Genomic DNA, 26,690 nt, shown 5'->3' on the forward strand with positions numbered 1-26,690 from the left:
TAGGCAACGTACAGCATATGTGTCCATATAAAAAAAAATGAGTAGATTATTTAAAGGGCATCTGTCAGCAGATTTGTACCTATGAAACTGGCTGACCTGTTGTATATGCGCTTGGCAGCTGAAGGCATCTGTGTTGGTGTCATGTTCATAGGTGGTCACATTGCTGACAAAAATTATGTTTTAATACATGCAAATGAACATCTAGGAGGCATTGTCGTTACTCCTAGAGGCTCAGCTCTCTCTGTAACTGCCACGTCCTCTGCACTTTGATTGACAGGGCCAGGTATGATGACATTTACACTGCCTGGCCATGTCAATCAAAGTGGAGAGAGTGCGGCACTTGCAGAGAGAGCTGAGTCTCTAGATATAATGATAATGCCTGCTTTGCCGCTAGAGGCTCATTTGCATACTTTAAAACATGGTACCAACACAGACGCATTCAGCTGCCAATCGCACATGCAACAGGTCAGCCAGTTTTATAGGTATGTTAATAAAGTTAGTTAGTTGTGTGTTGAGGAGGAAAGCAAGTGTATGGAGGAGAGAAACCGGCATCGTCCACCATGTAGTCTGCTATTTCTACCCCTTGGTCATGGCCAGGCTAAGGAAGTACAGCTAACATGTATCTACAGCAGCATAGCACTAGACAATGAGTTTATACCTAAATATAAAGTAAAAGCCTAGTGAGGGTTAGAGCTGAACCCAGCTTATGGACTTCACCAGCACAAGTGCCCGAGAGCAACTTTAAGAGTGCCGGGACACGAATGGATAATTCATCTGCAGAATTGTCCTTATGGACTAGAAGCCTTCCGGGATATAGTGGAAACCTAAAAACCTGAGTCCTTCAGGAGAGCATCCTGCAAATAATGCAGCAGAAGACGGATAGCTCAAGATAAGTGAGAACAGTATATTTAGTATAATTACAGAAGTCTTGCCTATAAAGTGTCAACCTTAAAGAAAACTCCTCAACTGACAATTGTCTAAACCTGATAGAAGGAATAATACTTAACCTATTTCTGAGTCATCACTTATGCCATATGAATGAACTGTGTCTGTGCTGACTACCTGAAGACAAGTGATTTAGTAAATGTTCAACTGTTTACGACAACTGACTCCTCGTCATTTCCACTACTCCACTCAACATTTACACCTTACGGTGCTGGCATCACGAACACAGGGGCTCAGCCACCAAAGCCCCTTAACACCTATACCATCAAGGGCACCTCAACTTCCATCTGGCTGGTGTTCCCTGCAATAGAGAGTGCCCCGGAGGATTTAGTGCTGTCTTCCCATCCACCGCACTGCCGGCCCAGGGAGGCTGTGCTAACCGGTACCAACAACTACTACCCCAATCGGCCCACCGTCACCTCACGTGTTTTCCCCTGTGGTTTTGGCACACTGCAGGTACAAATCTGCTGACAGATGCCCTTTAACAAACTGCCCAGTCTATTATTATAGATGTATCGGGAGATGACATCTAAGTACAGAGAAAGGCCAGCCTGTATCCTCTTTCCCTAGGGACCTGTCCTCTTAAAGTCACTGCAGGGCCCCCTAAACCCATCATCTTATAGCGTCTGCCACTGTGTGAGTAGGTATGTTTTTATGTAGCTGTACAGAGGGCCCAGAATGACTTTTACTGGTGAGCCCAAGGCAGCCCAGCCCAACACTCACCTGGACTTTATTTTTCCTATAGAAACAATGAAGTCAAATTGCTGTAATCTCACAGTTATATTGTAGCTAGCTGTCAAAACCGAATGGCTGTAGACACCTCACCTTCCGAACAGTAGTCTGAAGAGGTCAAAATTTACGCACCTATCCACAGCTTTTAACGTAAGCACAGTAATGTCTGGGAATGGTTTCTAAGTACTTCCTAATACACGCATTTTAACACTCCCCTTCTAACACCAGTAATATTTGCGAAGTTCTGTCATTTAAACAGATGTTTAACACGTACCTTCTAATACCTGGAAATGTTTACCAAGTAATCACTTGTATTCAGATCATTTAATCTCAGGATTTGTCACACTGGCTTGTTAATGCATAGGGATATGAGTAGCTTTGAGTCCGAGGTATACATCGGGAAGATTTCCCATAGTATGCCACTGTATAGGTATGGCATACAAAGTCCATTTCCTCAGGGGCATAGCTAAAGGCTCATGGGCCCTGGTGCAGAAGTTCAGCTTGGGCCCCCACCACCACCACCTTCCCTCAGTTCTTTATGGCAAGGGACAGGGGTGCACCTAGCCTTTCTGGTGCCTGAGGCAAAAATTGAAACATCCCCCATCCCAATGCCAAATTCTCAACCTAACCCATTCCCTCCAGTCCTATTGTTAAAGGTGTTGTCCTCTTTTTACTACTGACAACCTATCCTAAATATAGGTCATTAATATCAGACGGCAGGGGTGCCGGGAGATCAGCTGTTTGAAGAGAGGGCAGTGCTGATATGAGAGCTGCCTTCTCTGCTCTGTTCACCTGCTCACCGCAGCAATTGCAGTGGTGAGCAGGTAAACAGAGCAGAGAAGGCAGCGCTCGTACAAAAAATAAAGTGGACAATCCCTTTAAAGACATACTTGGAAAACATTACATACAGTGCTACAGAATATACAGGGTAATACAGCCCCACATATGTACCTCTTACATCCAGTGATGTCTCCTCTGATGTAGATATTCTCTTTCCTCATCTTCTCCTGCCAGACCAGATGCCATGCTGACTTCTTTCAGCTGCGTCTCGTCTCTGCAGAGTTTAACAAACAGACATCTTACTTTCCTACTTTTATATCATCCTCCTCATGTTTTCAACACCCCATTCTGCCGCCCCCCAATCCAATACTGTAGAAACCGTCCCCCTGAAAATACTGGCACCACAGAGATAGTGTGCCACTACAAAAAAAATACCCCCTTACCTTTAAGATCAGACCCCCATATCAAACCACAGATGAGACCCCCTTATCTCATTCCAAACCCCCTTTAGACCTCTGTCAGACCCCCATTAGACCTCAATGTCAGACCCCGCCTCAATATCAGACCTCAGAAAAGACCCCCATTAGACCTCAGACCAGACCTCAATACCCCCATTTGACCTCCAAACTCCCATATCTGACCCTTATTAGACCGCTAGACCCCCAATCAGACCCCCATTAGACTTCCAGACACCTATTCAGACCCCCATTAGACCTCCAGACCCCAATAGGACCCCCATTAGACCTCCAGACCCGCAATCAGACCCTCGGTAGACCTCCAGATCCCCATTAGACTTCTCTAGACCCCCAGTCAGACACTTCAGACCCCCAATCAGACCCTTTAGACCCCCAATCAGACTCTTTAGGCTCCTAATAAGACCCTTCAGACCCCTAATCCAACTCTTAAGACCCCCAATCAGACCATTTAGACCGCCAATCAGACCCTTCAGACCCCCAATCAGACCCTTTAGACCCCCATATCAGACCTCAGATCAGACTATAAAATAAACAAAAACTTACCTCTCCTGCTGTGCCGCTCCTCTTCCGGTCAGGCTGTCTCCTGGGCTCTCATCTTTTCTCAGGTCCTGCGCTGCAGTCACCTGACCTCCTGCAGCGTCAGTTCAGAGTGCGCTATGTAGGCAGCCAGGACACAGCAGCACCGGCCCCGGGAAGAGCGAGCAGGAGGAGGGGTAAGTACTTTACAGCGCTCACAGTGCTTATCTCCCCCTCCTCCTGCAGACTAGTGAGAGCTTTCATTATGTATTCCGTTTCACTAGTATTCCCTTTATAAGGGCCTCTGGGCCCCCCTGGCTTAGGGGCCCGGTCACAACTGCGACCGCTCCGACCCCTATAGTTACGCCAGTGCATTTCCCACCACTGCAGAAACAATACATACACCAAATGTTATACATTTTTTGCAGTGGATACTTTTAGTGTATAAGCTGGGAGCTTTTCCAGGCTAATACGTGGGGCTGAAACGCACCTTTCACAGAGCTTTAATACCCCCAAAAACAAAACAGATAAGTCAGACTAGGAGACTGTTTTATGTGTATGGGAAAATTCTGGCTGTTCCCTGAGAGATAATATTGGGTGAAGGATGGATCGGGCATGTTGAATTTCATATACCCAATCCTTTGTTTTCACTGGCAGCAGCTCACTCTCCTGAATGGAAACATAAGCAGGCCCGGCTGAGGATGTATGCATATAGGGGAGTTTAGAGGAACAGCAATTGAAGTTTTATGAGAAGCTTAACACCATGTAAAAATTACAATGAATTCAGCCAAGTCTGATACATCTGTATCCAGCTAATTTAAAGAGGGTTGTCTGATATTTTGATACTGATGGCCTATCCTCAGGATAGGTCATCAATATCTGACCAGTGGAGGTCCAACTCCTGGCACCCAGCCAATCAGCTGTCTGAAGAGGCAAGACAGCATCATACATTGCATAGCACTGTGCTTGGCATTGCAGTCGAGGTCCATTCACTTGAATGGGACTGAGCTGTGCCTTGGCCATGTGACCGATGAATGTAATGTCATTGGCTGAAGAGTTCACCAAAGCACACTGGGCTCTTCAAACAGCTGATCAGTAGGGATGCCAGAAGTCAGACCCCCACTGATCTGATATTGATGATCTGTCCTGAGGATAGGCCATCAATATCAAAATCTCAGGTGACCCCTTTAATTGGCTACATAGTGGCTCAGTGGTCGGCGGCACTGCTGACCATCATTCTTGTTGCATCCAAGACAAGGTTTTGGCAACCAATTCAAATCCACTGATCTGAACTAATAATTCTGTTGGCTGAAGAACCACCTCCATTTACTGTGCACTATTTAGCCTTTCGATTTTCGGATATTAGATTTCAAGCATTACATTAAATTGTACAATAGTATCATTCAGACAAGGTTCCTAGTAATAAGCCTATGAGGCTTTCTGCATGCTCATATCAGTAACAGAGTCATTTTCAGTTGTAGTATATTTTAGTCATTTTTAGAGTACACAGAGTTACAGTCTTTGCGAGGGAGCTGGCAAGGAGTAGGAGGTAAGTGAATGGACTGCTACGGATTTCTTGTGCATGTGCCAAAAATCTGTTCAAAACCAATTGCTGTGAGGAGTCCATGTGAGGTGCAAATGGCATAAAACCTAGCTTTCATCTTCCTTTGGCAGGATCACAAATAAAATAATGCTGTTTGCCAGCAGCCCTAATATATGAATACAGGGATCTTACAGCAATGAAATACGTCCATCTACAAAAACAGTGAAAACTCTTTGAGAAGACTACCCAGACTTGTACTCAAAAGTGGTCTTATCAAAGATTTGCATAATATATGGAGGCACTGATACATTATCTACATAGGAAATCATTCATAATTATAAAATTCTTTCCTGTAACTGTTTATACCAGGCACAGATTATATATTCAATCTTCACATTCTTATATTTTCTCAAAATTCAGGGCATGTCACCAATAGAAGTCAGGATGACAAACCATCAGACATGCTCATGGCAATGAAGCGCAAAGCTTTTCCTTTCATACACTAAGGTTGTGTACACCGAAAATTATGGTGCTGGGTCTGTCACATGATGGACAACAGCATCAGACAGAGCCTTATAATAGGGTCCATCAGGGTTCTGTTGTGGTGCCCATAACGTACTGGAAAAATAGCCTTGTATGCTGCAATGTTCTTCTTATCAAAGATGAAGAATTCCTAATAAAGGCTCTATGAACGGAACCTGAAATCTCCATTTGGTCTCTGGTTATCAGACAGTTTTTACATAGTTGTCCACCTATAAAAAAGTTTTTTTTTCCAGACATGAATGGGTCAATATACAGTGTTCTCCTTATATAAATAGCCCAAGAAAATAAAAAAAAACAGGGGCCACTTAGGGTAATGACTCCAAAAAGTACAAAATATTGGTAATTGGCCAAAAATTAAAGAATCTCTATGTACCTTGTTTTATGACACAAATTAGCTCCATAATCAGAGAAGTACATCATCTACTTAACTTTTCTACACTGACCAAAAATATAAACACAACACTTTCGGTTTTGCTCCTGTTTTGCATGATCTGAACTCAGAGATCTGAAACATTTTCTACATACACAAAAGACCTATTACTCTGAAATATTGTTCACAAATCTGTCTAAATCTGTGTTAGTGAGCACTTCTCCTTTGCCGAGATAATCAATTCTGCAGTATGCCAGACCGACGAATTATATGTTAGGTCACGGTGTAAGCAATAGGTGGGCCGAGGTAAATACAGTTCTGGTTACTCACGGTTATGTCGTCCATGGGCAGGCCTGCACAAGTGAAGAGGAGAACGGCACAAGGATTCTCTGTGGCACACTCTGGTGTAAGGGACACAGGCCAGATGGTGGTTTGAGGTGCCCTTGATGGTCTGTATTAATGTGCCTATGGCAAGGACCCTTGTAGTCGTGATGCCAGTACCTTTTATGGTGGTACAACCATTTACTGTAGTGTTAACTGCGGAATTGGAGACTGAGACAAGGATGGTGCAATCCAGCTTATAACTTTTACTGAACGTTGCTCCTGGTAACAGTAAAACAGTCTCTATAACATCCAGATATGAAATACAGTCTTAAGTACATCCAGATATGAAATACAGTCTCTCATGCATTCGGGGGGTAGGATATTGTAATTCCTCAGATAAAACAGGCTCTTTGTCTTTTATATATTTGAAAGCTACTGCTTCAGACTAGGATTTTGAAGTATGAAAAGTCTTAGGCTGGTATTAACTCTCGCCTTATTCTAACCTGAATTACAGGTGGTTTTCAGAATCCTTGAACCTCTATTTCCAGTGCTTTTCTGGCAGTTGGCCTGACTGTCCTCAGGATTTAAACTGGAGGTGTGGATGCTGGAAGCTGTGTCCTACACCTAATTGCAAAGGTGCCTGGGAAGCCTTTGAGTATGGCCATCTGCTATCCTTTGACTTGAATAAAATATACTAATCCCCTAGAATACTTGCTGTAGCAGCTTGTCACTGGTCACCCCGGAGGAGTGAGCTATAGAAGTAGATTTCTTACCTCTAGGCTGAATCTTGTAGGCTTTAACCCTGGACTGTGGAGCTAACAGGGAGAGAGCAGAGAGGCAGGAGGCCTCCCTCCAGCAGGCAGCTTCATCCCAATTTTCTGGTTTAGACCGCAGGCTGGTCACCGCTGTGGCATAAGGACCCCTCAGCGGGGGTGAATTCCACTTGTTCGCCCTCCCAGAGGTTATGTATGTACCCCGGTAAGTAACTCCGCTTGACAGACCTTCTGTTCACATATAGGTCCCGGCCAGTAGTGAGGTCTTTTATGAAGCCAAAACCCCGATCCTTGTCAAAGATAATAACAGTGCCAGACCTCCGTTCCAGGAGGGGCTGACAGTCTCTAGGGTTTTCATGGATGGCTTTGACGACCTCTTCAAAGTAAATTTTTGTCTGAGTCGTCTTGTGCACCGCAGCGGCGCGTATCTCTTCCATGAGAGCAGGCCACAAGGGACTCGGCCTGGGAAAGCTGCACATGGCTGCCGGCAGGGGTAGGGCGGCATATCCGATCCCGGAGAGTAGGCAGGTGGCTCACCCATTTTCTCGTCCTGTCCCGGGCTGTGACTCTCTAGACGCTGGAGTCTCTCTGGTTGTTCCGCTCTCTGCCATCTTCGGTGACACAGTCTCCTTCAACATGTTGTCTCTTGCACGCCCCCCTAGGTACTCCAGTATAGGGTAGGCGGCGCATATATTGTCCATGCAAATGAGGTTCATGGCGCGGCAGAAATACTATTCCCGCCTTTTAACACAGTGGCGACAATATTTTCCCACTTTGAGAGGGGGTGCGACTTAGTATTTCCCGCCAGGCTGCTCCGTGATGGCGCAGCAAACAATTACAAGTTTATATTTTTGGTCAGTGTATAACAGTATTCTGGATATTTCAGATACAGATTTAGCTTTATATTCAGATTTTGTAGTGTGAATAGAATAATTCAGTGGTGTCTAATGGGACTGAATAGGATTATATATTAGGTGAACTCATTATTTAAGGATATGGTTTCTGTAGACCACTGTGGTTATTCTGTACATTTCTTTATAATTACTATTACTTTTATTTCTGCCTTTATTTGCAGGTTTTGTAGCTGAACAGATTGCTGACAATAAAGTAGAAGATAATAACTCCCCTTTGGTACCAAGATAAAATAGTTACAACCATATTAGGTCGGTTAATAAAAAGGATTTTAGTGGAATTTTCATGTGCTGCACTGCATTGTGTATTGATGTTTTCACTCAACAAGCCACACTTGGATAACCTCAGAATTTTTTGTCCCAGGATTTATTGTACATAACATAAAATTGGAAAGCTGATATTTAATATTTACACTGCAAAATCAGTACTGCTTCACAAGTAAATGTCATGACAAGCGTATTGTCGAGTCGTTCCCCTATGTCCCCCCTATTCCCAACCAAATAAAGACGCAACACCACAGGTGGATTTTATTGGCCACAGCAGCCATTTATTGAATAACAAACTTACAATAAATAATATAAATAACCAAGCCCAAAAGAAGGCCCACCCAAGGAAAACATAAAACACTGGGAGGGTCCTTGAGCCCTGCAAACCTGATGGGTATCTGCCCCGCCCCTCAATTAAATTAAATTGCCTCTAGCCGATAAACGCCAGCTCAGAGGCAGAAAACGGTAACCATGGGCAACAAACGTGGGCAGATACCCGCCATATCATGCCCCAAATTCTAGTACCTGGGGAGTCCAGAGCTCACTTGGCTCCCTCCCCACCACACCAGATCCACCATAACCACCAACTCCAAGGACCCACCACCGCCCCAGCCGCTATGACATTAGAAAAACAGTCTTTGCTTGACCAAACCACAAATCCATCCATAACCACTAAGAAATCCAGCCATAATCCAAGAACTGCCATCACTTCCAGGAAACACAACCACCGCTTGAAAAACGCAGCCCAAAGGGTGAGTGGGTGCTGCTGCTGATCGGCTGTTCCCTGCAAAATGGCCCCTCTTCCCGCTCCCCCCACCCCAAATGCAATGCCCACACTTAACCTCCCAATTAACCCCTTAACTCCCTAACAGCTCCACTCCCTTCAAGCCTCTGTCATGCCAGGCCTCCCCCCCAGGCTTGCAGCCCTAGGTCTGGCCTGTTGTCTGATCACGTGATCTTGTCACCTGGTCTGTGGCGTCTTTGCTTGGCGCCCGATCGCGTGGTAATCGCGTGACCCGCGGCGTCACGTTATGACGTCGCGGTTCCTGGGACGCATCGCCGCGCCGGGCCGCCTCTCCCTGCGTTCCACCGGCCATGTGACTTCCTGTACCTGGAGTCACGTGGGCGGAAGTGGGGTGTATCCAGGACACTGGCGCGCTGGTCTGGGTCTTTAAAAAGCGCTGACAGGTAAGCGTCCTTTGCTGACAGCCGTTTTTTGGATAACATATATCCTGTGTCATATCTGGACCTTCACGGGCGTCACCCACTGGTGAGCCTGTACCTAAGCTACTTGTGGATTGTGGTGGTCTTGGCTCCACTGGCCTTGCCCATTTTATACTTGCTGGAATATCTGTATACCAGCTCTAACCACCGTATGCTCATTCCTTTTTCACCACTTTTAGTTTTTTTCAATGCAGGCTTTACCATCAGCCTGGCATTGCATTTGTACATCTCCCCTGATGAGTTCGTCTTGAATGAAACGTGACACGTCGGGAGTCTACCTTTATAGGGTGTACTAAGGATTCCACCCGCTACTAGGGAAAGGTATCCGGACGGGGACGCTCCTTGCGGGGCAAGTACCTCGTATAGGTAGGCAGGGTGATTTAGCCCCTACCCCTCTATCAGGGTTGATTAGGGATTCTTTGCTCCCGTTTCCTGCCTTGCTGAGGTTTCTATGTTGGAATCATCTCCATTGGTAACACATCCATGCAATCCATTGTATGGGAGGCCATATGCATTCAAGTGACTCCACCATCTACGCCTACAGTATCTGATGGGTGAGAACATTCGTTTTTTGCCTGCTTTCCATCAGTGTTACCTATTCGTGTTTGTTTGTCCTGGCCTCATTGGGCTGTCTTCATGTTAGTCTGTTCAGAGGCCCCTCAGGCCGATGCTTTATGTTAGTGCTTCACTTTTTTAGACATAGGAATAAATGTTAAGTTTTACCCCTTTGTCCCCTAGGGGATCAGTACATTTTGTCACTTACTATTGGGAGTAATTGGTCAAGTGCAGTAACTTGGCGTTATAGATTCGTTGTATTCTATTTTATTCACTGCCAAGTTATTTTACCAATTTCTTTCTGCTTTGATATTTGTAATGCCCATGTACTACTGTTTTATTGTTATGGAGTATCTGGTACTCTTTAAATTTCAATAAAGAATAGACTATTAAAAAATATTTAATGCTCCTTATCAATTAAAGAGGTTCTCATATCTGTGCTACTAAGGCAAGATGAGACTAAGCCCTGACTATCAGATGGCTGGAAAATAGCAGAACGAGGTGGTCATAAGGGGGCAACCATTTTGCCTGAGTTGGTGTTAACAGCATTAAGAGCTATGCTTTACACAGCCACATGGAGTATAGGGAACAGTTTCCTAGATTATGACCTGTGCAGAGGTAATTGTGCAGGGATGGGGGAGGAGGTGAGAGAATTACAAATACAGATAACACAGTATCTACCATTCATCTATTGTAAATGGTGTATCCTGCGGTACCTAAAGTATATATGTTTTAACTGCCTGTAGAGATAAGTGAAGCATCCGAAGTTGAATTTGGTCCAAATTTAATCAAAAATTCTATTCTAAATGAAGCCGAATTTCCTTGTGCTTCGAGGTAACTAATCATATTTCCTAAAATGGTGGCTGGAGTTGTCTCAGAAAGAATGGGGAAAAAAATACTCACCGCATCCACTTGCTTGTGCAGGGGCTTGTTCGCTCCTCTCTTGATTGAAAAAGGCCTGTTGAAGGACCTGTGCCGAGCGTGATGACATCAACACGCGCTCCTAGCGGGATCATGTGGTGACGTCATCACTGAAAAAAACAAAACACTGTGACTGATGACTTCACTGCGTGATCATGCTGGGAGCACACAGTGACGTCACCAGCTCAGCACAGGTCCTTTGGCAGGTCTTTTTCAATCAAGAGAAGAGCGGACTGCCTCTGCACGATCATGTGGATGAGGGGAGTGATTTATTAATTTTTTTAACCCAAAAGGCCATGTTGCACCAGAATATGTTTACCATAAAGACTTGATATCAACATTGGGAAATTTTCTGCAAGTGACAAATTCCATCTCTAGGCAACAAAAGGCAAAAGGCAGGTATGTAACATGCAAAACAGCAACAAAGTGAAAATGTATCAAACCTATTTATACTGACAGCATACCAAGTACTATAGTAAATTATATATTAAAGGGGTTAGAGGATAGGTCATCAATAGTAAAAGCCCAGAAAACCCCTTTAAGTCATTAAATTCATGATCACCCATTTTTGGACTTCAGGTCCTAGAAAAAGGATGACTGCTTACAGCTGTTGTGGATCATATAAACGTAATCTTATAATCACAGGATCTTAACAGAAATAACAGGTCACACTCTGCGGTGGGCATATCAGAAGAAATCCCTCCTCCTTCTGATAACAGGCTGATTGTTTTTAATTCTATGATCATCCATTTCATAATATATGATTGTATCTGCTAATAATGAATAGTGATGGACAAACATCGGCCGGGACGTTTCAGGCGAACCTGAAAAACCTTCAGGTTATATTTGCAGCCACCAAATACTTACTAGAAGTGCGCAAATAGTCCCACAACATGGATAGTGACATAGCACAGGGAGATCAATGCCAAAAATTCCCACAAAAAAATATGTATTTTAATCAGAGGCCATTTTTATGCGTCTTAAAGGAAAACTCTCAAAAATGTGCCCTGCTGGAGCCTAGAAAATTTTAATTTTAGGCCATGGGAGTACAGGTCCAAAAAATTTGGCATTCACCTGACAGAAAAGAACAAGTGATTATGTGGCTGGAGGTATATTAGATGATCAGTGGATAACAATATTACTGTAGGCCAGAACAGGCCCCAAAAATTTGACATTCACCCGACAGAAAAGAACAAGTTATTATGTGGATGGAGGTACATTAGGCAGTCACTGAATAACAATTTTACTGTAGACCAGTGGAGTAGAAGCCCAAAAAATTTGGCATTCACCTGACAGAAAAGGCCTTTAAGACAAGGACCATTCTTTGCTCTGGGTGGTGGCAGATATGTGTGAGCTGGCATGAGGAAATTTAATTACATGTGGTTGTCACAGGTGTTAAATTCCTCCGAGATCCATGCCTCATTCATATTTAGAAAGCTGGGCGAGTGCGCTTATCGGTCACGATCCCCCCTGCTGCGCTGAACGTCCTTTCGGACAGGACACTCAACGAGGGGCAAGCCAAGAGTTCCATGGCAAATTGAGCCAGCTCTGGCCACAGGTCAAGCCTGCACACCCAGTAGTCCAGGGGTTCCTCGCTTCTCAGAGTGTCCACATCGGCCGTTAACCCGATGTAGTTGGACAACTGTCGGTCTAGGCGTACCGAGGCAGGATTCGGAGGGCGGCTGTCGATGGGTTGGCTGCAAGAATGGTCTCATATCCGAAGTGACCAACACATCTTCAAACCGCCCTCTTATTGCAGGCGCAGTAGAATTTGTACCCACACCTGTTTCGCTGTGGGTGGAAATTCCTCTTCTAGCACCCGTAACAGCATAATGCAGCATCTCTCACAGCAAGGCCTGGAAATGCTGCATTCTGTCAGCTCTCTGTGATGCTGGTAACGTGTCAGCCATTTCGTGTTTGTACCGGGGGTCTAAGTACGTTGCCACCCAGTACTGATCCTTGCCCTTTATGCTTTTTATACTGGGGTCCCTCTTCAAACACTGGAGCATGAAAGCCCCCATTTGCACTAAATTGGAAGCGGTGGAGCTCCCTGGCTCTTGCTCATCGCCCAGGAGAATGTCGTCCTCGGTCTCCTCCCCCCAGCCACGGACAACACCAGGGATCCCCGAAAAGTTTAAAGTCCCCCTCAAAGCCTGCTTTTCTTGCTCCTCTTCCTCCCCCCAGCCACCATCCTCTTCTGACTACTCTTCACACTCCTTGCCTGACTTGCCTCAGATGTAGTAGCCCCCTCTGGGAGTTCATTCAGCATTGCGACTTCCTCATCTTCCAGCTCCTGCTCCTCGACAGCTTGATCAATGACACAACGCAATGCACGCTCCAGAAAGAAGGCGTAAGGTACGATGTCACTGATGGCACCCTGGCTGCGACTGACCAGTTTGGTGATCTCATCAAATGGCCGCAGAAGTCTGCATGCGTTGCGCATGAGCAGCTACTGGTGCGGTGAAAAGAAACCAAGCTCCCCAGAACCTGTCCTGCTGCAGAGTTTGTACAGGTAGTCGTTAATGGCACGTTGATGCTGGAGCAGCCTATCAAGCATATACAAGGAGGAGTTCCAGTGCGTCGGGCTGTCACAAATCAGACCTCTGACTGGCAGGTGGTGTTGCCGCTGAACATCAGCAAATTGAGCCATGGCCGTGTAAGATCTTCTAAAATGGGCAGAGAGTCTCCTGGCCTGCCGCAAGATGTCCTGGACCCCGGGGTATTTGGCAATGAATCGCTGCACAACTAAGTTCAGGATGTGTGCCATGCATGGCACGTGTGTCATTTTGCCCTGTTCAGCGTGCTCAACAGATTGGCACCATTGTCGCACACCACTTTACCAACTGTCAAATTGAGCGAGGTTAGCCACTGATTTTCCTGTGACCGTAGAGCTCAAAGCAGTGCAGGACAGGGGTGGCTCTTGGCTTCCAGGCATAACAGCCACAGCAAAGCATGGCAACGTCTCATCTGGGACATCAAATAGGTTCTGGGAAGCTTGGGGGGTGCAGCGGAAGAGGCGGTAGCAGTGGAAAAGGAGACGGAGGATGAGAAAAAGAGGCAGGCCTGCATGCAATCCGTGGCGGTAACACCGAATCCACACGGGTGCCACGGGTTACATTCTTAATGGCCATCAAAAGGTTCACCCAGTGGACAGTAAAAGTTATGTACCTTCCCTGCCTGTGTTTGCTAGACCACTTGTCTGTGGTCAGATGTATCTTGGCACAGACACTGTGTGCCAGAAATATATTAATTTGCCGCTGAACGTGGCTATATAGCTCTGGGATGCCCTTCTAGGAGAAATATTTCCTTCAAGGGACTTTCCATCGCGGTGTAGCAATGACCACCTCTGAGTCCACCAGTTTATATGGCAGTAATTGGCAGGCTAGCAGTTCCGACAAGCCAGCGGTCAGCCATTGGGCAAGAGGGTTAGGCTACTTTCACACTGGCGTTACTGGGTCCGCTTGTGAGATCCGTTTCAGGGCTCTCACAAGCGGCCCAAAATGGATCAGTTAAGACCCAATGCATTCTGAATGGATAAGCATCTGCTCAGAATGCATCAAATTGGCTGCGTTTGGCCTCCGTTGCGTTTTTTAGACCGTCACTAAAACGCAGCATGCAGCGTTTTTCTGACTGTCTGACTATGCGGAGCCAAACTGATCCATCTAGAATTACAATGTAAGTCAATGGGGACGGATCTGTTTTTCACTGACACAATATGGTGCAATTGAAAACGGATCCATCCCCCATTGACTTTCAATGTAAGTCAAGACTGATCCGTATTGACTTAGACTTTTTTTTTAATGAATAATGCAAACGGATCAGTTATTAACGGATACAAGCGTTTGAATTATTTGCGCGGATCCGTCTGCGCAGATACAAGACGGATCCGCGCAAAACGCGAGTGTGCAAGTAGCCTTATCCGGCGTCATCAACTTTTTATGCTGAAACATTAGTGCCATTAGCCTGCCTTCTGCCAGATGAACGCGACAACGGCACGTGGAAGGTGGATTGGAGGACAAATGGGAGGAGAGAGGAGAAGAGGCAGAACGTGGAGCGCCGGGAGTGTGGCTTTGTGGGTTCTGACGGCGTTGCTCCCACTGGGCTCGGTGATGGGAGGCCAGGTGCCTTCTTAAGGCGGTCATCCCTAGGTGAGTTTTGGGCTTACCGTGACTTATGCGTTGACAGCACAGGCTGCAGATGGCAACACTATTGTCAGCAGCTGACACGTTAAAAGCCCACACTGCGAAGCAATGTACCGGCGTCCTGGGAGCGCAAGATGTGAACGTGCATGGTGGATGGCTCGCTCCAGATACATTTTCAGTCTGCTTTTTGCCTCCAGTGCACTGCAAATTCTGCCTGCTTCTCCTTCTCCTCCCTATCTGCTGCTCCGTCTCTCCCTCTGAACTCCCCTTGTTTTTCTCTCTTGTGGGCACCCATGTGACGTCTATCGACACGTCATCATCATCACCTTCACCAACACTGACATTGGAAATCTTGGAGTAGGCAGCAACAGCGGGGACCACCCTCCTTGGGCTGATCTGGGTACTGTCGTCAGACCGCTGGGTGGCAGCCATTGCTACCTCTTTTTCCTCATCCGATGCCAATAATGGTTGCACATTGGTATGGTCTGGGAATGGATGGGAAAATAATTCCTCTGACTCAAGTAGAGGGGCTATGGTGGTGGTGGGAGTGTCTTTAGGGGTGCACAAAGCAGAGAGTGAGGAGGGTGCAGATACAGAGGATGAGGAGGGTGCAGAAGTGGAAGGCTGAGTGAGCCACTCAACCAATTCTGGTGCGTTTTTTTTACGTAATCGCACGCACCTTCTCCAACTTCCCACTGAGGCTCCGGTCTGGTGCACCTGCCCGACCCCTACCACCCCTGCGGAACGGCCTGCCTCTTCCTCTGCCTATCCTTTTCAAAATGCCCCTGTGCCAAAGTCCCTAGAGAATAGCAGTATTTGTGGAAGCAGGTATATCGCAGGCCTCAATCAGTATTTGGTGGAAGCTGGTATATCAAACCCCTTAATCAGTATTTTGTGGAAACAGGTATATCGCAGGCCTCAATCAATATTTGGTGGAAGCAGGTATATCAAACCTCTTAATCAGTATTTTGTGGAAGCAGGTATATAAATCCCCTTAATCAGTATTTTGTGTAAGCAGGTATATAGAACCCCTTAATCAATATTTGGTGGAAGCAGGTATATTGCACCCCTCATTTAGTATTTTGTGGAAATAGGTATATAGAACCCTTAATCAATATTTTGTGGAAGCAGATATATAGAACCCCTTAATCAATATTTGATGGAAGCAGGTCTATCGCACCCCTCAATCTGTATTTTGTGGAAGCAGGTATATCAATCCCCTTAATCAGTATTTTGTGGAAGCAGGTATATCAAACCCCTAAATCAGTATTTTGTGGAAGCAGGTATATCAATCCCCTTAAACAGTATTTTGTCGAAGCAGGTATATAGAGCCCCTTAATCAATATTTGGTGAAAGCAGGTATATCGCACCCCTCAATCAGTATTTTGTGGAAGTGGTAAGAAGAAGGATTGCGCTGCAGGAGAAGATTTTTTTCTGTTTCTTCTCTTTCCCTTATATTCGTAAAAATCTTAAGTTAAAAGTGCAGTATCCCAGGGGGTCAGTAGAGCAGCTTTAGGTAAGCGGGGAGTCGTAGTGCAGGGCAACCCACTAACCTGGGATTCACTGTCGTCTTCAATCCGAGTCAATACTGGAACAGGCAGTTAATAAATGTTGTGACGCCAGTGTCAATTGAACGGTGACACACCGTGTAGTGATAGGTGGAATAATGGAGCAGTCCAGATATTCATATAACAGGTCAACTTTACTGGATGAAGTTATAGTAGGATGAACAGCCAGTGAATACAGTTCCAGAGTTATTCCACACTTTACCATACAGTTAACAGTAGTGGTTCAGGCTTTTACTTACAAAAAGACTAACTTCAAGACAGGCCTCCTAGGATCAGGGATTCCCTCTTATGCTACTTGCAGCAATACCCTCAAGGTCCAGACACCTAAATCCTGGTGATAACCCTTGAGCAAGGACTTGGTAGAGGTCTTCTTCCCTCCTGATGGCAGGCTCTATCTTTGGAGTACCTCAGGTATAATTAACCTGGAGAACTGGGTTGGAATGACCCTCCACACCAGTAGTGCAATTTCTGCACTCTTGACTGAGCCCTGAATCTCTCAGAACTGACTCTAGAAACTTCCAACTCCCTCTCTAGGCTAGGCCCTAGCCTATTTATACTACACTGGGGGCTCCCTCTGCTGGCTGGAATAAGAATTGCCTGCAACAGGCCTAACTTTCTTAAAGGGAGATACACATTATAATATAGCAGTGTCGGGTAACCTACCCGTATGCTGCAAAAGGACCACATACAATCGATAACTCTCAACAATGGCATGGAAACCTGAAATGTAGTAACAAAACGCACTATGGTGTAGTATGCTCTGAACACCTATCGCACCGGGTGGATACAATATACTCACAAGACTCCACTTGTAAGACGCGTGGATAGAGACCTCATAGGTATCTTCAAAAGGAGAGCTCTGTTGGTAGAGCGAGCATGAACCAGGAGCCGTCGATTCAGCAGATCTTTATCCAAACCGCGATCCCGCCAGTGGAGTGCCACTTTCAGAAGATATCACCCTACTCACGCTTCCAAAGATCTCAAAGGAAGGAGGGCGCAGGAATAGTGAAGTATGTACCGATGTTTCAGATAAAAATGGTTTAATATACTCACAAAAGTACAGGAATAAAAACGTATTAAGAACAATCTGTGCTGCCCGACCCGGGTTTCGCCATAATGCTTCATCTGGGGCGTTAATTACTAAGTGGAAACCACTGAGTTTAAGTTCACGGGGAAACCTCCCCTCTTGTATATGTCATATTGACATCTAGATCTATTAAAGTGTTAAAAAAGGGAGCGGAAACCACAAAATTTTTGTATTCTAACCACACATATATACAACAGATACGAACAATCTTGTGAAATAGACTTGGTTATGGGGATAGGTTATTGATAAGTAAATAGTCCTATGTCTCCTCCTATTTAGTACTAACCACTTAATTTGTTCCTAGACTATACAGGCATTAACATCGCATTCAATGTTTAACCCCTGAGGTTGAATAGTATTCAGAAGGTACATCCACTCTACCTCCCTTTTATTCAATAACGCAATGAAATCTCCTCCACGTATGGGGGTATGTACCATCTCAATACCAGTGAAACGCAGACCCCTAGGATTTTTTTGGTGATGGATCTTAAAATGTAGAGAGACACTATGCGTCTCAAGCCCTTTTTTAATATTGCAGATATGCTCTTGAACTCGGGTCTTGAGGCTCCGTGTAGTTCTTCCCACATATTGGAGGCCACACGGGCACTCCAATAGATAAATAACACCCATATTATTGCAAGAAATATTGCCTCTTATTTTAAAGGTTTCTCCTTTTCTTTTATTTGATTGTATAATCTCCACAAACCTTACCCGATCCTTTTGAATGCGGTTTCTGCATGGTATGCAAAAACCGCACCATGTGAATTTGCCCTTATTGGCAACTATGCGTTTTTTGTTGGTTACAAAGCTTGCGCTATGAACCAATCTATTAGTGAGATTACTTGCTCTCTTAAAAACTACAGGGGGTTTGTCTGGTAAATCTTTACTAAGAACGGGTTCTTTAGTATATGCCAATTTTTATTAATCATGTTTTTAATATGACCCACTTTGGTGTTGTACTGGGTTAGAAACATATATCTAAAATCATTTTTTTGCTGGTCTTTCTTTTTGCTAATTAGGGGCTTATTAACATCACGTTTTCCTTTTATCTCTTCTCCGCAATGGTCCAAATACTCTTCCTCATACCCTTTTTCTAAAAATCTTTCTTTTACCATCTGACCCTGTTCTCTATAGTCTTCTATTTTAGTACAGTTTTTAGAAATACGCTGAAACTGACTTTTGGGTACATTCTTGAGCCAGGATGGATGATGGCAACTGTTTAATTCTATATATGTATTCACGTCCACAGTCTTAAAAAAAAGTCTTGGTTTTCAGTCTGCTGTCTTCTACAAAAATAACTAAATCAATGAAATCTACAGAGGTGGCACTTATATGGCTGGTAAACTTAAGGTTGAAATGATTTTTGTTGATATCCGCTATGAAGGTCTCTAGACCCTCCCTCTCACCTTGCCAGATGAGAAGGCTGTCGTCTATGTACCTTCGCCATACTATTAGTTGACCCCTTCCTAGATTTTTGTTAAGGATCGTGTCTATTTTCTCTCTCTCCCACATGGTCATAAAAAGGTTGACGAGGCTAGGGGCAAATTTCACCCCCATCGCCACGCTAGAGTGCTGAAGATAAAAAGAATCACTATAAAGAAAATAATTGTGGGTGAGACAAAAAAAACACACAGTCCAAAACAAAGTTTTTTTGATCTATCCCCATTTGAGGATCACTATCTAGGGCTTCTTGAACCCCTCTGATTCCCAAGTCTTTTGGTATGCAGGTGTAAAGGGAGGACACATGCACTGTGGCTAACCACATGGTTCCCTGGATTTCTCCAATCTCCTCTATGAGATCAATGACGCTAGAGAAATTTTTCAAATAGGAGGGGGCCACCATCACATATTTCTGCAAGAAATAATCAATATATTCGGAGACTCTACTGGTCAGGGAGTTGATCCCTGACACAATAGGTCTCCCAGGAGGATGTATTGGATTCTTATGTATCTTTGGCAGAAAATATATGACAGGGGTAACTGTATTTTTTAGAAAAAGGTAGTCAAACTCTTTTGTGTTTAAAACGCCATTCTGTAAACCCTTCTTCAGGATCACTTCTAGTTGTTTTTTATATACATTTAGCGGATTATTCTTCAACAGTGAGTAAGTATCCTTGTCGGAGAGCAGTCTCTCCATTTCTAACGTGTACTGCTCCACATCCATGACACACCCCCCCCCCCCCCCTTATCGGCCGGTTTTATGACTATTTTTTCATTCTTTTCCAACTTTTTTAATGCCTCTTTTTCTTCACTAGAAAGATTATGTTTTGTAGGTTTACTATCTATTTTCTCTAATTCATTAAGTAAACTTCTTTTGAAGGCATCAATACATTCATTATTTTTGTTTTTGTGGACAGAATTTTGATTTATTACGGAGGTCGGTGTGCATAACTCCTGTTGTTACTACGGTGTTTGCCGGCGGTGGTTGTTGCATGTTTAAATGATATTTTGCCATATTTAATTTTCTAACATATCTATGGATGTCAAGGAATAGACAAAATTTATTGATTCCATTGCTCGGAGCGAACTTAAGTCCTTTTTGTAAAATCCGTTCCTCCTCTTTGGAGAGGGGATACTTGCTCAGGTTAAAAATTCCTATTGATTCCGCTTGCTTTTTTTCTCTAACGGAATTTGATTTTTGTCCCCTGCCTCTGTGTCCTCGATGTAACTTCTTTTTTGGGGCGTTCTCGTGGTCTCCTTCGTTGCCTTTTTTTGAGAAAGGTCCCTCTGTACCCCCCGTATACCCTGATGTGGAAAATTTTGACTCAGATCTGTTCCTTGCCTTTCTGCAATCACTTTTTCCTTGTCCTTGCTATCTTCTGTCACCCTATGTTTTTGTGCGATCTGTTGTACAATATTAGGTTCCCCTCTGTTATCACTAAGGTTAACCTTACCTACTTGATTTGTGTTTCCTCCACATTCTATCTTAGTTTTCAGTGGATTCTTGCAGTTGTTAAGTCTTAGTTGGTCCCTGGTTGGATAGGTATGGATTTTTCTTGGCCTATCATGGGTAGGTTGATTATAGTATCCCATGTTATTTTGTGGATAGTGTCCTCTTTTTATATTAAAATGGTTGCCCTGATTATAATAAGGTATAAAATTGTCCCTCCGTCTAGTGGGGGCATACCATTGACCAGGGTATTCCTCCAAAACTCTTCTATTCATATAGGAATCTCTATTTTCATTTAATAATGGGGGATGATGTAAATTTGTCCTGATAAAAGGGAGGTAGAGTGGATGTACCTTCTGAATACTATTCAACCTCAGGGGTTAAACATTGAATGCGATGTTAATGCCTGTATAGTCTAGGAACAAATTAAGTGGTTAGTACTAAATAGGAGGAGACATAGGTCCATTTACTTATCAATAACCTATCCCCATAACCAAGTCTATTTCACAAGATTGTTCGTATCTGTTGTATATATGTGTGGTTAGAATACTAAAATTTTGTGGTTTCCGCTCCCTTTTTTAACACTTTAATAGATCTAGATGTCAATATGACGTATACAAGAGGGGAGGTTTCCCCGTGAACTTGAACTCAGTGGTTTCCACTTAGTAATTAACGCCGCAGACGAAGCATTATGGCGAAACCCGGGTCGGGCAGCACAGATTGTTCTTAATACGTTTTTATTCCTTTTGTGAGTATATTAAACCATTTTTATCTGAAACATCGGTACGTACTTCACTATTCCTGCGCCCTCCTTCCTTTGAGATCTTTGGAAGCGTGAGTCGGGTGATATCTTCTGAAAGTGGCACTCCACTGGCGGGATCGCGGTTTGGATAAAGATCTGCTGAATCGACGGCTCCTGGTTCATGCTCGCTCTACCAACAGAGCTCTCCTTTTGAAGATACCTATGAGGTCTCTATCCACGCGTCTTACAAGTGGAGTCTTGTGAGTATATTGTATCCACCCGGTGCAATAGGTGTTCAGAGCATACTACACCATAGTGCGTTTTGTTACTACATTTCAGGTTTCCATGCCATTGTTGAGAGTTATCGATTGTATGTGGTCCTTTTAACTGAAGATTTTTACGAATATAAGGGAAAGAGAAGAAACAGAAAAGAATCTTCTCCTGCAGCGCAATCCTTCTTCTTACCACTATATTTAGCGGACTTTTTTTACCTACATTGTCCTAGGATTTGCAGCGCTCGAGGGGACAAATATCCTGTACAGAGACTTTACTTTTTATTGGAAAAGTATTTTGTGGAAGCAGGTATACCAAACCCCTTAATCAGTATTTTGTGGAAGCAGGTAGATTGCACCCCTCAATCAGTTTTTTGAGTGGCAACATGTATATTATACCCATCTCTTAAAACAGGTATATAGAACCACGTAATCAATATTTGGTGGAAGCAGGTATATCGCACCCCTCAAGCAGGTATATCGCACGCCTCAATCAGTATTTTGTGGAAGCAGGTAGATTGCACCCCTCAATCAGTTTTTTGAGTGGCAACATGTATATTATACCCATCTCTTAAAACAGGTATATAGAACCACGTAATCAATATTTGGTGGAAGCAGGTATATCGCACCCCTCAAGCAGGTATATCGCACGCCTCAATCAGTATTTTGTGGAAGCAGGTATATTGCACCCCTCAATATGTATTTTGTGGAAGCAGGTATATCGAACCCCTTAATCAGTATTTTGTGGAAGCAAATATACCAAACCCCTTAATCAGTATTTTGTGGAAGCAGGTATATCGCACCCCTCAATCAGTATTTTGTGGAAGCAGGTATATAAAACCCTTTATTCAGTATTTTGTGGAAGCAGGTATATAAAACCCTTTATTCAGTATTTTGTAGAAGCAGGTATATCGCACCCCTCAATCAGTATTTTGTGGAAGCAATATTTGGTGGAAGCAGGTATATCGAACCCCTTAATCAGTATTTTGTGGAAGCAGGTATATTGCACCCCTCAATCAGTTTTTTGGGTGGCAACATGTATATTATACCCATTGCAAAATAGTTGTTCCAATAGCGCTTGTCCCACTATATACTTTCTATGTTAAAAAGTATATTACAGGTATATCACACCCCTCAATCAGTTTTCTTCGGGGCAGCAGGTATATCACAGCAGTTGCAATTAGTTGTTACAATAGCGTTTTTCCCTCTATTTAGCTGTGGTATAGCAGCAGAACCGCACACAACTGCTGCACAATACAAATGCACTATAATATACTTTTTAGAAAGTATATTATAAGTATATTACACCCCTCAGTATGTCACACCTATCGATAGCACACCTATACCAGTCCTTAAAATGACTTTTGTGGCCCTATTAGCTAGCGTTTGGTGTCCCTAACAGTCTGTCCCTGCTCCACACAGCAACCTCTCCCTACACTGGCAAAACACAGAATGTAACACGGCGGCCAGATCGGGTTCTGTTATAGGCTGGGGGGTGTCCATGTGCTGAAACGTCTCAATTGGCTGTGCTATCCCACCTGATGGATGTGTCATGGGTCAAAGTTTGGCACATTGCAAAAGAATATGGCACATGCGAACATCGCCATATGTTCGGCAAATTGCAAATGAGCAAAGTTTGCTGCGAAACGACTGCCGGGCGAACCGCAAGGCCATCTCTAATAATGAATACAATGAGTATGGTAGTAATAGTTTCTGACCGAATAATACATTCCCTGTTCTGTGGACCTGGTTACCACTGAAAACCTTTGATTGTTGTTTCTCAAAGATAGCTGAAACATTTTCCTTTGCTCCTCAACATTCGTAAGAAGTATTAACTACCCAAAGGTTGTAGAACCATTTAGAGTTTAGAGAACATACCACTAAGGCTACTTTCACACTTGCGTTCGGGGCGGATCCGTCTGGTATCTGCACAGACGGATCCGCACCTATAATGCAAACGATGGTATCCGTTCAGAACGGATCCGTCTGCATTATATTTCAGAAAAAAATCTAAGTCTAATTGTTAGTCAGACGGATCCGTCCTGACTTTGCATTGAAAGTCAATGGGGGACGGATCCGTTTGAAATTGCACCATATTGTGTCAAGGTCAAACGGATCCGTCCCCATTGACTTACATTGTAAGTCTGGACGGATCCGTTTGGCTCCGCACGGCCAGGCGGACACCAAAACGCTGCAAGCTGCGTTCGGGTGTCCGCCTCCTGAGCGGAATGGAGGCGGAACGGAGCCAAACTGATGCATTCTGAGCGGATCCTTATCCACTCAGAATGCATTGGGGCTGTACGGATCCGTTGGGGGCCGCTTGTGAGAGCCTTCAAACGGAACTCACAAGCGGAACCCCGAACGCAAGTGTGAAAGTAGCCTTAGAAACAAAATAGCATGGATTTAGGGTGGAATAAGTACTACCCAACTAACACCACATAGATTCTTCAAAAGGTTGTTCCTATTTTCATGGTAAATGTTTACCACACGCCATCCAATCAATCTTGCTTTTTGGCCAAATCTTTAAGAGGCATTTTTGTCTTTGTTGCTGGCCAAGAGAATGACCAGAACGGTCTTTGTGAACTTTTAGGGTACTGCCACTTGTGGTACCCCTTTCAGGTTAAAATCCACAGAATTTACAGTAGCATTTAATTTTGGAAAATCTCCTGTACGCTGTAAAACTATTCTGCAACAGCAGGTAGATTAAGTCTGTGGGTGGTGTAAACTTACACAGGTTGTCTTGACCTGCACCAGAATTATTACAGAGTTACAGACTGGATAATAACTGTGGTGCAGGGATAAACACATTTCACTGACTCTATACCAACCAGGTGACCCGCATGCCCTCCTCACGTCCGCCAGCCAGCCACATAATAATCGGATGCTGAACAGCTGCAATTGCCCTCCTGAACTCAACTGTAGCACCGTCCTCAGAAGAGAGATACAGTAGAATACTATAGCAGGGGCGGCAGTATTTTGCGCTGCACAGTGGTAATTGGGTCTGCTGGGGTGGTATTTTGTGCTGCACTATGGTATTGCAGGCCCCACCTATTTCTGTTGTCCCTGCCTACTTGTGTTGCCCCATCTTATGTCAGTTTGGACCCACCTACAACATGGAGCCACTTGTAGGTTTTTATCCAGGGCCACTTTAACTTCCCAATCTGCCCCTAGTGTAATCTATGGCAAGCCTGCAGCATATTCACAATCATATTCACACAAAAAAAAAGCACCTCTCGTGCAGAATCCAGCCATAAGTGAACTTCTTGACATATGATTGATATATATTAGAAGATCAAACCTAGGATATCTGAGATCTTGGGCCTCCACTAAGAATATATACATAAGTCAATACCCTGAGCAATTATCGCCAACGAATGTTCATATAAACATTCATGCTCTATCATTACCGCTTGTAGATTTACAAACTCAAAAAAACTAAACATTTTTTAGATGCACTTTTTCACCTGTTGATGAACCCCTGCACATCTTTGCTTCTGAGAAACTCTGTCTCTCTAACATGCAAATTGCTCCTCCAGCTGTCTATTTATTAGCACCACTTACTTTTCCAGCCTTTTGTTGCCCATGTCCCAACTTTTTTGAGATGTATTGCTGCCATTAAAGAGGACGTTTCATGGGTCTGAACATTGTAAGATAACTATCTGGACATGTAGAGCAGCGCCCATGGATCTTAATGCACTATTATCCCTGGGCGCCGCTCCATTTTTCTCCCTGGCTGTGAGCAGCATGGGAGAAGGAACGCCCAGGGAGAAACAAATCAGACTCCTCCCTGGTTTACCGATAGTAGCAATTACCATACAGCGCGGGAGAAGTTAACGGGGCCACAGCGGGCGAATGGAGTGGCGCCCAGGGATAATAGTAAGTGCAGTGAGATCCCTGGGCGCCGCTCTACATGTCCAGATAGTTATCTTACAATGTTCGGACCCATGAAAGGTCTTCTTTAAGTTCTAAATGAGGGTTTTTTTGTAATAAAGTGGTGTAATGTCTTACTTTCGAATCTGATAGAAAAAAAAGCTAAGTGTAGCAGCACAACGGCAAAAAAGATAAATACCGTTCCTTTATGTGGTGGTGCCAGCTGTGTTGGAAGCCAGTCCGAAGCTCCCCCAAACATAGTTAAACTTGTAAAGAAACCACAGCGCTCTCTTGTCTTCAGTATCCAAAGGTTTATTCACCAATACAGTGCGATGTTTCGGCTTGAGAAAGACCACGCAGGTCGAAACGTCGCACTGTATTGGTGAATAAACCTTTGGATACTGAAGACAAGAGAGCGCTGTGGTTTCTTTACAAGTTTACTTTCGAATCTGATACATGTTCTATGATCTATTCTGAATAAAATATGGGTCTAGGAGTCTATCTTGCACTATTATCCCTAGAAGTTTTTGAATGAATTTCCAGCAGTCTACAGTAAAGATCCATCTGGATGTTACCAGTTAGGGGGGTGTTCCTGCATAGTCTACCACTGGCATCACTGACTGGATAGTGTCAGACTGTGCAGAGACACCCCCCCAACCAGTAACATACATATCAGGAGAGGTGACAGGTAGTGTTGAGCGAACGTGTGGTAAAAGTAGTACAAGGTTCGGGTTTTCTAAGAATTCAGTTATGGACTCCTCTACCACGGACCATAAGTTATGGTCCGTGGTAGCTGAATAATTAGATAACCCGAACCTTGTATGCCGAACTTGAAACCACAAGGTCGCTCAACACTAGTGACAGGTCCTTTATTGGTTCTCGCATGTAATGTCATATACAGAGATTTAGTAGAACATAACACTGCTAGAACATGGCACATAAATACATTGGTCCTGATTTATCATACCTTCACTCTGGAATTCTGGCTTCATTAAAATTGCAAAAATATGGCTTTTGCTTACACAAAATTTAGCGACTTTTTGCATTTTTACATCACTCACTCCAGTTTTGTAATGTGGGTGGAAAAGTGGGTGTGGTTATCTATGTTAATGAGTTTCACTCCAGATTTATTATTGAGACTTTTTTTTAAAAGTCGCAAAAAGGTCGCAATCTCACTCTAGGAGGAGGGTGGAGTAGGAAAACTGGAGGAGCTTCTCTAGGCAGAAGTGTTAGGTTTAA

General features: G+C 44.1%; 1 protein-coding gene across 1 annotated transcript in view; it reads right to left on the reverse strand.

The window, feature by feature from the left end:
* The window catches only part of PARD3B (par-3 family cell polarity regulator beta), a 1,801,259-nt gene that overhangs the window by 147,215 nt on the left and 1,627,354 nt on the right, over positions 1-26,690 (reverse strand).

The sequence above is a fragment of the Bufo bufo genome, chromosome 7 (genome assembly GCF_905171765.1).
Source record: "Bufo bufo chromosome 7, aBufBuf1.1, whole genome shotgun sequence".
NCBI classification, from domain to species: Eukaryota; Metazoa; Chordata; class Amphibia; order Anura; family Bufonidae; genus Bufo; species Bufo bufo.